The sequence below is a fragment of the Onychomys torridus genome, chromosome 13 (genome assembly GCF_903995425.1).
Source record: "Onychomys torridus chromosome 13, mOncTor1.1, whole genome shotgun sequence".
Lineage (NCBI taxonomy): Eukaryota > Metazoa > Chordata > Mammalia > Rodentia > Cricetidae > Onychomys > Onychomys torridus.
In genome coordinates this window covers 36,303,282-36,318,069 of record NC_050455.1, presented here as the reverse complement: position 1 = coordinate 36,318,069, position 14,788 = coordinate 36,303,282, and the positions used below count along the sequence as shown (strand labels likewise).

The 14,788-nt window shown below is 41.8% G+C and overlaps 1 long non-coding RNA gene across 1 annotated transcript; it reads right to left on the bottom strand.

Annotated features, from left to right (window-relative positions):
• Nucleotides 1-2,685: 2,685 nt before the first annotated feature.
• On the bottom strand, nucleotides 2,686-13,828 carry LOC118594890. Its single transcript, XR_004946423.1, has 3 exons — nucleotides 13,768-13,828; nucleotides 11,308-12,621; nucleotides 2,686-3,252 (listed from the first exon to the last, which is right to left on the bottom strand). It is a non-coding gene; the product is annotated as an uncharacterized LOC118594890 (long non-coding RNA).
• Between the last annotated feature and the right edge of the window lie 960 nt (nucleotides 13,829-14,788).

The following is a 14,788-nucleotide window of genomic DNA, read 5'->3' as shown; positions in this document are numbered from 1 at the left end:
ACCTCCCTGAAACCTCCTCTGTATCCTTCCCTGGCTCCTCCTCCTCTTCTTTACTTCTTAGTGTTAGGTTGTCCCAGAGACAGTCCTTGAATCTTTTCTCAGCTTACCACCACTGCTTTTGTAAGGTTTCCACTCTCTTAAATGCCATCTGTATCAGACAACTCTGGAAGCTTACCTCCGCTAGAATGCTCTTCAAACCTCGGACTCAGTTTCTCTACTCCGTTTGTCTAGTAGATACCTTGTCCTTTGCATGCTCAATATTGAATTCTCTGAAAAACTTTATTCTGTTCTTTCTGTAGCCTTTTCCATCGCAGACACTAGAAACAGACTCTTCAAGTATCTCACACCAAAACATTAACATCGGTCTGGGTCTCTTCAATCACATCCCATATCTGCTATATTTACACATCTATCGCTGTCTGGGGGCCAGCCTCCAGCCCCACAGGGTTCAAAGGAAATCCACAGAGTGTGTGCTTACTAGGCTTTTTTATCTGAGGGAGTTAAAGGAAAAAGACATTCACGCTCTTTCTTGATGGTTTCCTTCTTTATTCTTCATTTTTCTCTTGTTCTTCTGTATTCTTCCTGTGTTCTTTCTACTGTATACTTTTTTTTTCTACAGCTTATATACACCAATAAAGTTTTTCAGGTAACATGGGAATTACAATGTGGTTACATTCTATTTTTTAAGTGAATGATTATAATGAATACAAGTAAAAACATGCTTTTCATCTCCCTTACATGATTAAACAGTTTATGTACTAACAGGTGAAAAACAAATTATCCCAAGAACCCACAGACATTCATATGTGTATTAGGAAGCAACTTGTTATAGATTTACTGTGTAGGCAAGCAAGATATTTTTCTCAGTCAGGTCTTTGACTGGCAGGTTGCAGTTTTGCAGTTACAAAGAAAGGGCCAATTACTTTATTAATTATCTTAGAAGGTAATCTTATAATGACTCTTAAAGGAATCACAAACCTACACTTCCATATATGAAAAAGAATCAGTCTGCTCTACTTTAAATCTTTAGGGTACATACCCATTCCTCAATAGTTTCTTATATCAGGAGATTGAGGGCAAAATTGAGCACAAAGAATTAATCTTTTGCCTTTGTTCACCAACCAAACCTAGCAAGGAAAAGTACATTAGCTAGCAACAATTGGGCTGCTTTGTATTTCTGACCCTAACCTAATGAATCTATAACTCAGCTATGTGTCCTTGTGAACTTTAGATTGTTTTCTGGGTGGTTTTCATCTCAAAGCTATTATCAAAACATCTGATCTAACCTGAAATTATTTTAAAACTTTGTTTCAGCTAATGATGCACACCAAAACCTGTGAACACATCTTCCAACGTTAAAGTTAGAAGAATTTAATTCCACAGCTTAGGAAGGAATCATCTCCATAATAATCTGCAGGTAAAAATGCCCAGTAGAAAGAGATGTTTCCATGAGATAAACATACTACATCACAGGCAGTGGGGATCTCCCAACACCCATTCACACCATGCCAGACACTAGAGGAAGATGGCAGCGGCAAACCATGTAAAAGCACAGCAGAAGCAAAAGATACTCTGGGGCCTGTGGTCTCCTGGCTTTGCCTATCTGAGATTCACCCATGAGGGATTTTCCTCCTGGTGGGCTGACACCCTGAAGTCCATTGCCACCTGCTGTTCCTCTGACATGGCCACCAGCACACATCCAGACTACAGCCAGTTTGTTGTAGCATCACAAGACCCCACCATCCTTTGACATAATGAAATTGCTTCCTCACTGGCCTCCCTTTCACTCTCCCTGCTCCCCTACTGCCTGCTTTTAACAGTGCAACCAAAATTATGAATCAAAGTATCAGACATACCATGTCTCCCTTCTGCTGAAAGTCCCGTAATGCCTCCTCACCTCACCTAAAGGCAAACTCTGTGTTTTAACGATGGCCAACAAGTCACTACATGATTTGACTCTGGATGCTTCTCTGACCTCACCTCTTATTGTCATCCTTCACTGGCCTACTGCTCTACTGCCCACATTCTAGGCATGATCCTACAATAAGAACTTTGCCCTGACTAATCCCTTTGTGACATCCTCCAAGCATTTGAATGGCATATCGCTTGCAAGTCTCTAAGAAATGCCTTGGAATCTTGTTAAAGAGTCTAGCTTGAATCTGAATCCTGCAAGGGCCCTCAAAACATTCCTAGCCCTCCATACCCAATTGTATTGCTTTACACATACTTTATCCTACTGGATGTGTTCTGGTAAGAACCCTAATATACCAATTCATTTTTTGTAATAGTTACTACTTACTCTTGCCTCATATGAACAAGAAGCTTTATCTGTTTCACTCATAGAGCTGTCATAAGCCCCTCTGATACTGCCTCACACATGGTAGATGCTGAATGAATAAATATTGCGAAGACAACACCATCGATGAAAAACAGGTCAACTTATATAGAATCGTTAGAGATGTAACCACTTTTTGAAACCTCCAAGTCACTTCCTCAGCACAATGTCAAACTATTAATTTACATTCCTCTTTAGCCAACAAGTTTAACTTTTGAAGTCCTTGATTATAAGTACAGAAGAAGTACCAAGAAAGAACAAAGAAGGGCTTGAGAGATGGCTCAGAGGTTAAGAGCACTGGTTGCTCTTCCAGAGGTCCTGAGTTCAACTCCCAGGAACCACATGGTGGCTCACAACCATCTGTAATGAGATCTGGTGCTCTCTTATGTCATACAGACAGGACACTGCGTGTATAATAAATAATTTTTTTTTTTTTAAAAAAAAGGAGGAACCAAGAACCCATACTCAAAGATGTCAGTGAAAGCTCAGAGAAGAGTTGAGTGGGGGTTAGTGAAAAGATAGAGAAATGCCTAGAAAGTTGGACCTTCTCCCAGGGTCTCCAGGTCAGAGAAATGGTCAACATTTATAAAGAGAAAGGCAGGGCCTCCCCGTGGCATCTGCTACATTGGGACAGTCACTTTAAGGACAGTGTGGCAGCATAATCTAAATCACTCCTAACCACAAAAACCTCATTTTCAGTTGTAGATCTTATGGCAAGACTTGCTCAGCCACAAAGTGACATTTGTGCAAGATTATTTGTTTGCAGAAGAGGAAGTAATCCAGAAATTCATCAAATGGAAACTGATGCAAAAAACAATAGTAGATCATCCACTGTAAAAAAAAATACTATGTTGCTGTATAAGAGACACAGAAATCTCAGTGCTGGTGTAGAAAGAGTTCCAGAGCTCCAGGGTATACTGATAGGAGAGAAAAAAAATGAGATTTTGATCAGAATAGATTTTAGACTGCCTTTATGTTAAATGGAAGCTTATAGAATATATGTTTGCACCTGCTTTTATATAATAAAAGGATATGCAAGAATCTAATGCAAATGTTCATCTAAGGTAAACAGCAAGGACCATAACTGTTCCACAAGCAAAAATCCATGTATATGTACTTATGGGACTTTCAATTAGGCTTCATGATATTATTACATGGTTAAAAGTATACAGAATATATTGAAGAGTAAAAAATATAACAATAGCTGGGCGGTGGTGGCGGCGCACGCCTTTAATCCCAGCACTTGGGAGACAGAACCAGGCAGATCTCTGTGAGTTTGAGGTCAGCCTGGTCTACAGAGTGAGTTCCAGGAGAGGCACCAAAACTACACAGAGAAACCCTGTCTTAAAAAAATATATATATAAATTACACACACACACACACACACACACACACACACACACACACACACATATATATAGCAATAAATTCCATAAGGAAAATTGATACTATCCCCCTCTGCAAAAAGAAAAAGGGACAAAGAGAGAGAGAGAGAGAGACAGAGACAGAGAGAGACAGAGACAGAGACAGAGACAGAGAGAGAAATCCCTAGAGGAGTTGTGTAATGGCCATTTCTTCATCTGAAAATTTAAAGGGTATAAGCTATGACCACTGTGCTTCACCCATAAAATGAAATAGAATGAATGACATTAGGTTGGGAACCCAACAGCTAGATTCGAACTCTATCTTCCTCACTCTATACTTTTTAACTGCACCCTCACTTCCTCCTGCTTTCTGAATGATAGAGATGATGAAAATCACTGGACCCTGGAGGAGAAGAGTCAGTGTGTCCATATGACAGCAGGTGAAAAGTCTTAGGGAGGCATTAGAGGGGCTTAGACTAAGCCCTTTCCCATCATGTGGATAAGACTATGACAAACATGGACTCACTTATTTAAAAGATTAAAAAGAGGACATGTAGGAATAAAGAATTAACATACCATCTTTCCCTCCATTATCTACGACTGCATTGAAAATCAGGGAGAAAAACAGTCCCAGCGGAGACTTGTTTCAGACCATGGGTAGACAACTGTAGTATAAAACCACAACACCAAGACAAAGGTGTTCAAGGCAGGACCATAAAGTCTAGCCAAGCCAATTCCCTGGAGCCCACTTAAGGTTCACAGGGGAAAAAGAACCACGTGTCAACAGCTTCCACTCACAACTCCAACAAGGCAGCTCAGCAAGATTTCTGTCCAGATCTGTTTATTTCCTCTCTAACTAAAGTCCTCAAGATAGCCACTGCCTGCTTGTGTGTCCTCTCCCCAAACTTTTATGGGCTGCATCACCTTGAAAATAGATACGGACAATGAGTACCTACAACCCACTCTCCCCCTTGTTCCCTTCCCCACCCTTCCTTCCTCCCATTCTGCCTGCCTCGTTTCCTTCCCAGTAATTGTTTTAGTATGCAGTGCAAGCAGTATTTATTTACAGGATTGAGAAACAACAGTGGTGCTCGCTACGAGCAGCCAGACACCAAAAGCAGACACTAGATGATCGCACTTCCATGAAGTTGCAGATGCAAGTCTGACGGAAGGTCAAGGAGGCAGGTAACAGAAAGGAACGGGGATTGGGAACAGGTACAAGGGGCCTGTGAAGCACCTCTAACGCTCATTCTTGGTCAGGCACTGATACCTTTAATGGGTTTTCGGTACATCATCCTACACTATTTAAAAGGCAGACTCTGAAGTGCTTTTGGGGAAACACACTTCTCATTAGCAAGCAGGGAGTTCAAACACACAACAACACTGTTAGTTCCTTCCCAACATCAAGTATATAGCCTAAAACAAAATAATCACAGGAACAAATAGACTACCACATCCTCACATGTTAAAAAAGACAGCATCGATGCTTCTATCTGACTATCAAATTACCCAAGTATCCTGAGTGCAAAATCTGAACTGTTCATATTGATAATGGTAGCCATCCCCTACTAAAAGATCCAATGTATGCAACCTTTGAGTGTGATCAGCATTTGAAATTTGGCAGTGCTGAGCACAGTTTGAGAGCAGAGGGGAAATTGCATGCTCACAGAGCTTCTGAAGCATCACTCAGAACAAAAGCCCATCTGTCAACAAATTGTAATACGGAGCCTGTCTCTCTGCATAGATTCTGAGCAGTGAAGTATAGGGATTTCCGCTGTGGGAACAGAAGAGACCACTGTAGGTGACAAGCCCAGAGACAAAAGGAAAGCTCACCAAGTAGGTAATCTCGTGTACTCCCTTTTTTTCTCAGGGGAGATGAACAAAGGCCAAAATGTCTGAATTTCGGATTTGAATTCCCTGGGAAGAAACCATCAGGAGTGTGGGCTAAGCCTCCTCACTCCCACTTAGAAATACTGGGTTATAGTTCATAAATTAAAATGTGTCATTTGTTTTTTTTGAGACAATATCTCATGTAGCCCAGGCTGGCCTTGAACTTAGCTATGTATTTGAGAATGATCCAGACACTCCCACCTCCACCTCCCAAGTACTGAGATTATAGGCATACACCCTCATACCCACCCAAAAGGTATCCTTCACTCATGCAATTATTGCTAAAAGGACATTTCACAAAGTTTTTAAAAAACAAAGAAATGCCAAGAAGTCTTTGCTGAACTCCATAAAATTACCAACTGTCTTAGTTACTTTTCTATTGCTAGGAAGAGATATCATGACCAAGGCAACTTATAGAAAAAAGATGCATATAGTTTCAGAGGGTAAGTCAATGACCATATGGCAGAGAACACAGTAGCAAGCAGGAAGGCACAGCCCTGGAGCAGTAGCTGAGAGCTTACATCTGTATCCCTAAGTGTGAGGCAGAAAGAGAGAAAGGTAGCTGGGAATGGTGTGGGCTTTTGAAACCTAGAAGTCCACCCCCCACTTCCTCCAGCAAGGTCACACCTCCTAATCCTTCCCAAACAGTTCCACCAACTGGGGTCTAAGTATTCAAATATGTGAACCTATAGAGTCACTCTTATTGAAACCACCACACTGCTACTTAGCATTGTTGGTTCATGAATTGTTAATTTTTATTTTTTTTAGTTCAAGATGTTATCAAAAGGAGAAGTACAAGGTTGGTTTTCTTCTGATTGTTTAATAGTCAAAGCTTGCCAAAGGATTTGTGGGTAACAAGTCATCTTAGGTAATTTCCCCCTCATTTGGGAAAATGACCTGAGACACTCACTAGCAAGCACAGGTTACCCACGGCTCTAGGTCCTTTCAAAGATGGTTTTCTTAAACATGAACTTTGAAGTGGGTAGAATGCCATCAAGGACAAGTGATGCTTCCCAAAGTAAATGTTAGAGGCTTCCTCAGCATTCACCTTTAAGTTAATATCACCATTTACCTGAAAGAAACGGGAAGTGGCTTTCCTACTCCAGGCAGTGCCTCCTCAGTGCTCCTCACAGGAAAATGATGTCTTCCTCACCTGTCCTCATTAGCTAGTCCCTTTCCCAAAGTAAACACACAAGAGGGTCGCTCAAGCCCTAAGCCAACATAAAGGATAGCGTTTAATAAGATAAGTGTATTTATGTTTATCATTTCTTGATTTACATAAGTGAACCTTAGCATCCATGCTGTTCTTTTCCTTTCTCTAGTGGATGACTTCCAGTCGTGTAAAGACTGGGAAACATCCTGAAGTGTTTTAGGAGTGCCCAGGAAGAGACAGTAAGTCCCACGGATCTGTCAAACTATGTATTAGGTGGTGATATTGTGAGTGTTATGATAGTCCCTGGAAGTGGCTAGGAAGAAAGGAGGAAAAGCCTGTGGAGAATCCCATTCAGGTATATGTCCCTGTGTTTTAGAATAGTCTCCCTGGCTCTTACTGATTCCAAGTGTTGATAAAACAGTTTTGCTGACGCAGAGACACACTGGAGACAATCTGTCTCAGTACAAGGTGCTCCAATTTTTAGAAAATTAATCCCTAAATTGATTCAATATCAACACTTTGATTTCAAAATATAGGTCATGATTTATTATTTTGGAGTCAGTAAAGACAAGGAACAAACAGAACAATTCACTTCCAACTTCATACAGTATTGTCAAATTAAATATTCTGCATATATTCTTATATAACCAATACATTTGGGGTTCTTTTCCATTTGAGACAGGGTTTCTCTACAGAGCCCTGGCTGCTCTGTAACTCACTTTGTAGATAGACCAGGCTGCTCTCAAACTCATGGAGATCTGCCTGCCTTTACCTCCCAGAGTGCTGAGATTTTTTAACAAATAAAAATTCAAAGGTGCACTGGGCATGGTGGGGTACGCCTTTAATCTCAGCACTTGGAAGTCAGGAGCAGGAGGATCTCTGTGAGTTCAAGAACAGCCTGATCTACAAAGTTAGTTTTGGAACAGCCAGAGCTGTTACACGGAGAAACCCTGCCTCAAAAAAACTAAAAAGAGCAAAGTGCAAGCTGAATACATAGTTTGGTAATAAAGTATTTGTCTCTCTCTCTCACATACCCAGGGTCCTCAGTTTGATACTCAACATTAGAAGAAAAGAAAAAAGAGAGAGAGAGATGAGACACCCAATTAAATCTCAAATTGAATTCTGGACAAGCAATGAATAACTTTTAATATGTTTGCCTGTGGAATATCTTCTATATAATTACATTTTCAAGTATTCATTGTCGATAAGGAATTTAAATTTAACTAGATCTCCTGTATCATCTGGTAACCTCACTCCTGGTTCTCCATCTAGCAGAAAATGCTCTCCTCTTGTCCTCATTTCTCATTTGCTTTTACTGCCATGTGCTGCAAGACTGGGCTCCTCCTTAAACCATGGCCCGGAGCTCCAAAGCTCCACTGCCCCTTCAGCGCTGTCAGCCACTTCTACCCCACCCATGATAATTGTGCCCATCACAGAACTATGACTACCAGAGAATCCACATATTTAAATCCTACTATACCAGAGAAGATAGGGCAGTTCCCAAATGAAAGAGAAATAGACATCTCCGCTGTCTCTAAATGGGTCACCAGGAAATAACTGTCCAGTCCTCCCCTGATACAAAAGCAATCAGCTCCCAGAGACTGGAATGTTTCAACTTAAGCACTCTGCATGCTCTAATAACGACACAAAGGATAATGCCACTGGTGCTTTCCTTAGTAAAAACACTATATTTCTATTATTTAATCTGCACTGTAAAATATTTGTTATTCAAATATGTATTTATTTTAGCTCTACCAAATTGTGGTTTATCTTCAAGCTTCCGAGGCAGGCAGATTTCCATCTAACACATCATATTTCTGCTCAATTAATTATTCATCAATGGGGTCCTGTGAGCCAGGGTGCAGGCAATGGATCCATTTATTTTGACACTTTAACTAGCAGTCTGGATTGGAGGTGTTGTTAATCAACTGCGTTCAACTGGTTGTTAATGAGAGGAAACACACACAGTTCATAGGAGGTAGAGTTGGCTTCTATCTTTAACTCCTACAGATCAGTGACTGGGGAGGAAAGTGGAGGGAAATGGGGAGACAGAAATGACACAGCAAAGCCAGAAGAAATGAGCAGTGATGGGCATCAGGCACTCTGTGTATTCTGGTTCCTCTCACCAAACTCAGTGCATTTCCATTGGCTATCATTTGCATAAGTAGCCCTAGTTAGATAGTCATAATGCATTCATCATTCTGTAATCGCCTTTTGCACTTAACAGTGTATCCTGAAGGTTTTCCATGTTAGCACTTGAATTTTCACCTCACTGGTTTTACAACTGTGTTCCATGTCATTGTAAAAAAATACCGTTTATTTAGTCCCTATTAAGTTTTTGCCTTCTTTATTACAATTACAAACAACTCTGCACTTAATATTCTCATTTATTCATACACATAATTAAAAGTTTTCAAAGTGTAGTCGATGGATAAGAGTATTCGTTTGTTTAAAAAAATGTAGAGTCCAACCCCAAATGATCAAGAACTGTGATTAGACAAAGTAAAGGCACCCCAAAAGTCTTTATCCTATTAAATTTTGGGTGATTTCATTGAAAGTCACTTGTTGCCTCACTGTGCTCACGTGACATGGAAAAATAACTTTCTATTTATTTCAGGGTGACTGTGTGAAATGACGATATTGTAAAACATCCTTGGCATTAAAATACATTAATAATGAAAAAATTACCAAAAGGAATGGACTGTGGGTCCCAAGTGTTTGAACTGCAGGAAACTGGAACAGTAGGTTCTACTTATTTGTGGAGGTGTGTGGTCTCTAATCTGAAATCTGTTTCAGTTTTTTCCACACAAGAGGACATGGAAAATACCATCTCAATAAAGCTTAAGCTTTCAGAAGCTCTTAAAGTCAGAAAAAAAAATCTACAATTAAATTAAAGTTTAAAAAAAAATGGAGGGCTGGAGCGATAGCTCAGAAGTTAAGAGCACTTACTGCTCTTGCAGAGGACCCAGGCTCAATTTCCAGAACCCATAAGGTGACTGACAATCATCTATAATTCTAGTTCCAGGGGATCCAACATCATCTTCAGGCCACCACAGGTACCAGGCATGTGTACATGGTGCACATAAATACATGCAGACAAAATCCTCATACATGTAAAATTTTAAAAATTAAAAATTAAAAATAAGCATAAGGATATTGGGGGGAGGTATTTCAGTTGGTAAAGTGCCTAGTGTGCAAGCATTAGGATGGAAATCAAGATCCCCAGAACTCACAAAAAAAAAGCCAGGTGTGGGAAGGGTGCTCTTGTCACCCCAGAACTTTGGGAAGGTAATGAAGAGAGGCCAACCTCTCATTGGTTACCCAGTCTAGCTGAATGTATGTGTATTAGTCAGGGTTCTCTACATTCATAGAACGTATGCAATGGATCTCTCTCTCTTTCTCTCATCTGTCTATCTATCCATGTCTATATCTATCTATCTATCTATCTATATCCATCTATCTATATATTGGAATATATATTGGAATAATTATATATATTATTGGAATGACAGGCTGCAGTCCAACAATAATGGCTAGGTGTGAATGGAAAGTCCAAGAATCTAGTAGCTGCTCAGTCCCACAAGGCTGAGTACCTCAGCTGGTCTTTCGTATATGCTGGAGTACTAAAGAAGTAGACTCCAATGGCAGTGAAGGGATGGATGTGCTGACAAAGCAAGACATGCAGGTTAAAAAGAAGAAGAAGAAGAAGAAGAAGAAGAAGAAGAAGAAGAAGAAGAAGAAGAAGAAGAAGAAGAAGAAGAAGAAGAAGAAGAACAAGAACAACAACAACAACAACAACAACAACAACAACAACGAGAACCTTTCCTTCTTCCATGACCTTATATAGGATCCCAGCAAAAGGCGTGGCCCAGATTAAAGGTTTTCCTGCCCCAAGATCTGGATGAAAAGCCTGTGTCTTCTAGGCTCAAGATCCAGATTACATGTGTGCCCTCCATTTCTGGATTGTAGTTCATTCCAGATATAGTCAAGGTGATAACCAAGAATACCCATCACAGCAAACACTTCAGATTCAAGTAACCCTATCTCAAAAAATAAAGATGGGGACCTGGAGAGATAGCTTAGTGACGAAGAGCTCATGCTGTTCTTGCAGAGGGTCCAGAACCCATGCTTCCAGAGTATCTCATGCCTTCTTTAGGCACCTGCATGCATATGGTACATGTACACACAACCAGGTACACAAGCATGTGCATTTGAGTGTGCACACAAATACACAAAATTTTTAATAAATATTGTTGAATGCATGTAGTATTACATGGACTCCTAATGACTTACTGCTATGCACATAAATCAGTGAATCTTTCAACCCTCATCAGATGGCAGTTAACACAGAGATCTACAATGGTCAATGTGCTAAGAATAAGGGACCAGAGTTCTTAGCCCTAAGTGGGATGTCTATATCACACCCCTCCCCCAAAGGCTTGGGAATGTATGCAGAAGAGGGGTCAGAAAGATGGTAAGTGGATGACTTCAAGGAAACAGTAGTGTTTTCCCAACATAACAAGGCAGATGCACGTACAAACACATGCATATTCCCGATAGTTTACCTGGTGGGTCAGGTATGTCAGGGCCATGTCTGTTTCTGTTCCTTGGTTCCCATATTCACAATGTTACCTATGCAGAAGCTGTCCATAAAATTGTTACTGACTGGGGATGGACACTGTGTCATAGAGGATGAGGTCCATCTCTAAGCTGTGTCCTCACTAGTAATTAAAAAAATGTTTCACCACTTTATCAGACTTCATCATTTGGGTGTTGCAGTTTGTGAAAAGGCTATGGGGACTATGATCATGGGCTTACTGCTACACCTCCTTGACTTTACCCAGGTTCCTCAGTCCACTGTAATGCTAAATAGACTCCTGGGTCATGAGCCAGGCACTCTGCAGCCCTTTGATAGTCATGTTGACAGATGCCTCTAGGAAAAAAATGACAGTCTTGGTGCCCAGTGTACATGTTGACTCAGTCAATACACATCACCGACTCTTCCAAGATGGAAGGTGTCCAATGTAATCATCTGCCACCAACTGGAAGGTTGATCTCCATCAGGGATGGAGCCAAGCCAGTGGCAGAGTGTTGATGGTCCTAGACGTCTGGATATTTATCAGTGGTAAATTAGCTTTAGTAAGAAGAGTTCCATGGTGTTGGGTCATGCATAACTTCCACTCTGTCATGATGGCATGTAGCTTGTGACTGGTGTCAGGTGACCAAGCCACTTGGCCTAGTTGGTGCTTCTTTCATGCCAGAGGCTTGCTGTATAAACACAAAGCTTGTCACACATCATATTCCACATACTTCTTCCCCAGAGTTCTTTATTCCTTTATTCCTTCCAGGTCATCATCAGCCAAACACGCCTCTTATCACTGAATTCGGGCTTCCTGGCTCTTTTACTGTATACTACTTCTTTTTCTACATAAACCATATGGCCATGTATCCTCCCCAAATATCTTCACTGTTTTTTTCAGGGTTACCCCTGAGTGGAGCTGTACTGAAGCAGGCCATTTTCAACTTAGAGCCACAGAAGAGTCAACTCATCTGTAAATCAAATGTGGCCTTTAACTCCTTCATCCGCTGGTCAGAGAGGTCTCCTACCCACATGCAGTCATAGGTGTGACCTAAGGGATAGGTGCTGGCTGCAAAAACAGCAGATAAATGGCCTATGTCACCTGCTCATGCTGTTCCCTGTGTCCTTGATGTTGCACCTGTGCCCAACCTCAGAAGTTGCTTTCATTCTCTTATGAATATATGAATGATTTTATGCTGTGCTGACTCTCGCCATAAGAAGCAAGATGATGAGCGGCTTAAAAGGCAGACAGAAGGTGTTCAGGATGCCCTGGCACCCTCCCCAGCATGTGGGTAGAGCCCTGTAGGGACAGCAGAACTGGTGTCACAATTATTCTTCCCCAATTAACCAGTTAGTACAACAGTCAGTAAAAGTCCGCTTCCCAGGAGTAGAACAAGTAACTGGGCAGACAGAAATCAGCAATGTACTTAAGGGAAATTCAATTTTTCCCATTGGAAAGCCAGGAGGGAACCAAAGCGTTTCTGCTCTAATAACCAAGTTGAGCTAGATCCTCCTGGGCCAGGCGAAGTAAGAGCAATCAGCGAGGAGGAGGGCATATTAAGACCACGAATGTCCCATGGCTGTCCAGTTCCCATGCTGTCCAGCAAAACTTCCTGATAAGGCCAGAATGTTCTACAGCTTCCACTGGCTACATGTGGTTCCAAAGCGTTCTGAGATGTGGCCGGTGAGGCAGAGAAACTGAGTGGTCTGACTTATTGGATCTCAGTTAATTTACATTTAAATGGCTGCAGGTGGCTTGTAGCGCCTAAGCAACACCGAGACCAGGGGATATGTAGGTCTTGATCCTAGGGATAAATAGCTATGGAGGCAGGCCCCTGGTGAGTCAATGACAGCATCAGACACTTGCAGGTGAAAACACCCAGTGGGAGGGTGTGGGTCAGGCTTTAGAGGCACTGAAGTTCAGGCCAGCACTCACCAGGTATTTAATGCCCAGCCAACTGAGATTGAATTTAGAACAACAGTTTATAGACTCATTGTAGGTACTAACATCAGAGCATCCTGTCCACTGTGGTCACCATGCCCATCCATTAACACTGCCTCTAGTCTCCGGCACAAAACTCACCTTCCGAACTTCACCTCTCACCTCCAGCATTTCCAGAGCTAATCCCCAGAAGAGCACCCCTCCCCCGAGCCTAGATCTTCGGTGTAAACTTGCTGTCCCACTGTGAAAGACAAAGGAGGCGAACAGCACCTCCCGGGTTGGATAGCCACACTTATTGGCCTCTGAGAACTGATGGCATGGTTGTCTGCGTGTCAACATGGGGGCTACTCTAATTCCTGTTTAGGGCATGAAAAGTGGAGTCTGTTCTATAACCTCATAAATACAGCATTTCCTTCCACACCGTCTCTAACTACCTACCCCACTTGCAAATCTACCTAATAAAACTCAGCAGCCTTGTTACATCGGTGGAAATGAGATTCTCACCTGATTTTTGCTGTCAGTTCCCAGGAGCAAGAGTCTAAGGGGGGGCTGAAGTTATCAGCGGAGAGCCCTTGTCTAGGATTACGTAATCCCCACCAGGCAAGCCGCCAGAAGCTGGATTTGGCAGCTCACCAGGGTTTGCTGGGGGCTGACTTCTCTGTTTGTTCGGCTCTTTAGCGAGTTGCTTTTGTTTTGGTTTGGGATGTCGGGAGTGATGTTTTGAACTATGCAAGTATTCTCAGGTCCGCTTTCGAACCTCTCCTCGTGAAGGAGAAGAGAGCTGCCTTTGTTTGTGATTAGCAATGACCTTGTTATTTGTGTGGCAGGAGGTGTGGGCAAGCCCAGAGGTTCGAGTTTTAATCTAGCTCCACGATGGGTCCTTCGGATGAATTTGTGCTTTAATTTCTCATTCACGTCTCAGCCCCACACACCGTATCAATAAAGGAATACATAAACAAAATTCATGAACCTGGCCTAGGGATTTGAAGCAGAGGAGCCTTGCTGAGCTCCATGGATGGGTTGCAACATCAGAGTCTCTCATTTTGTTTATTATTTCTTTCCTATGCAAAACCATGTAATGAAAGAGCTAAGTAGGTCGCTCCCAGCTGCACCAGAAGACCGCAGTAGAGGTGCTATGAAGGAAATTCCACAGCCTGTCGTGTCCACTGTAAGGGGACACGATTATAGCTTTTCTTTTGCTGATAATCCTGGAAACCAAAGTCCTGTGATTCTTCCATCTTTGTCTAAGCAATAGTAGGAAGGTGGCATTCCCAAGCACCTCATGTGGAAAATGAAGCGTGTGTGTATGGAAATGAAAGGTTCTGGGAAACTTGTGGCCGCAGCCTGATATTCTTCTATCACTTTCTGCTCTTTCTTGAGATTTTGTTCTCTTGTGAGAATTAATAAAATAGCGCCAGTTAGCTCCTTCTGATCTCCTTACAGTCACTTTCTGCTCTTTAAAGGAAAAACAAAACACAAGAGTTCAATGGCCTTTCTTCATATTTAAATCACTTTACCAGTTTGC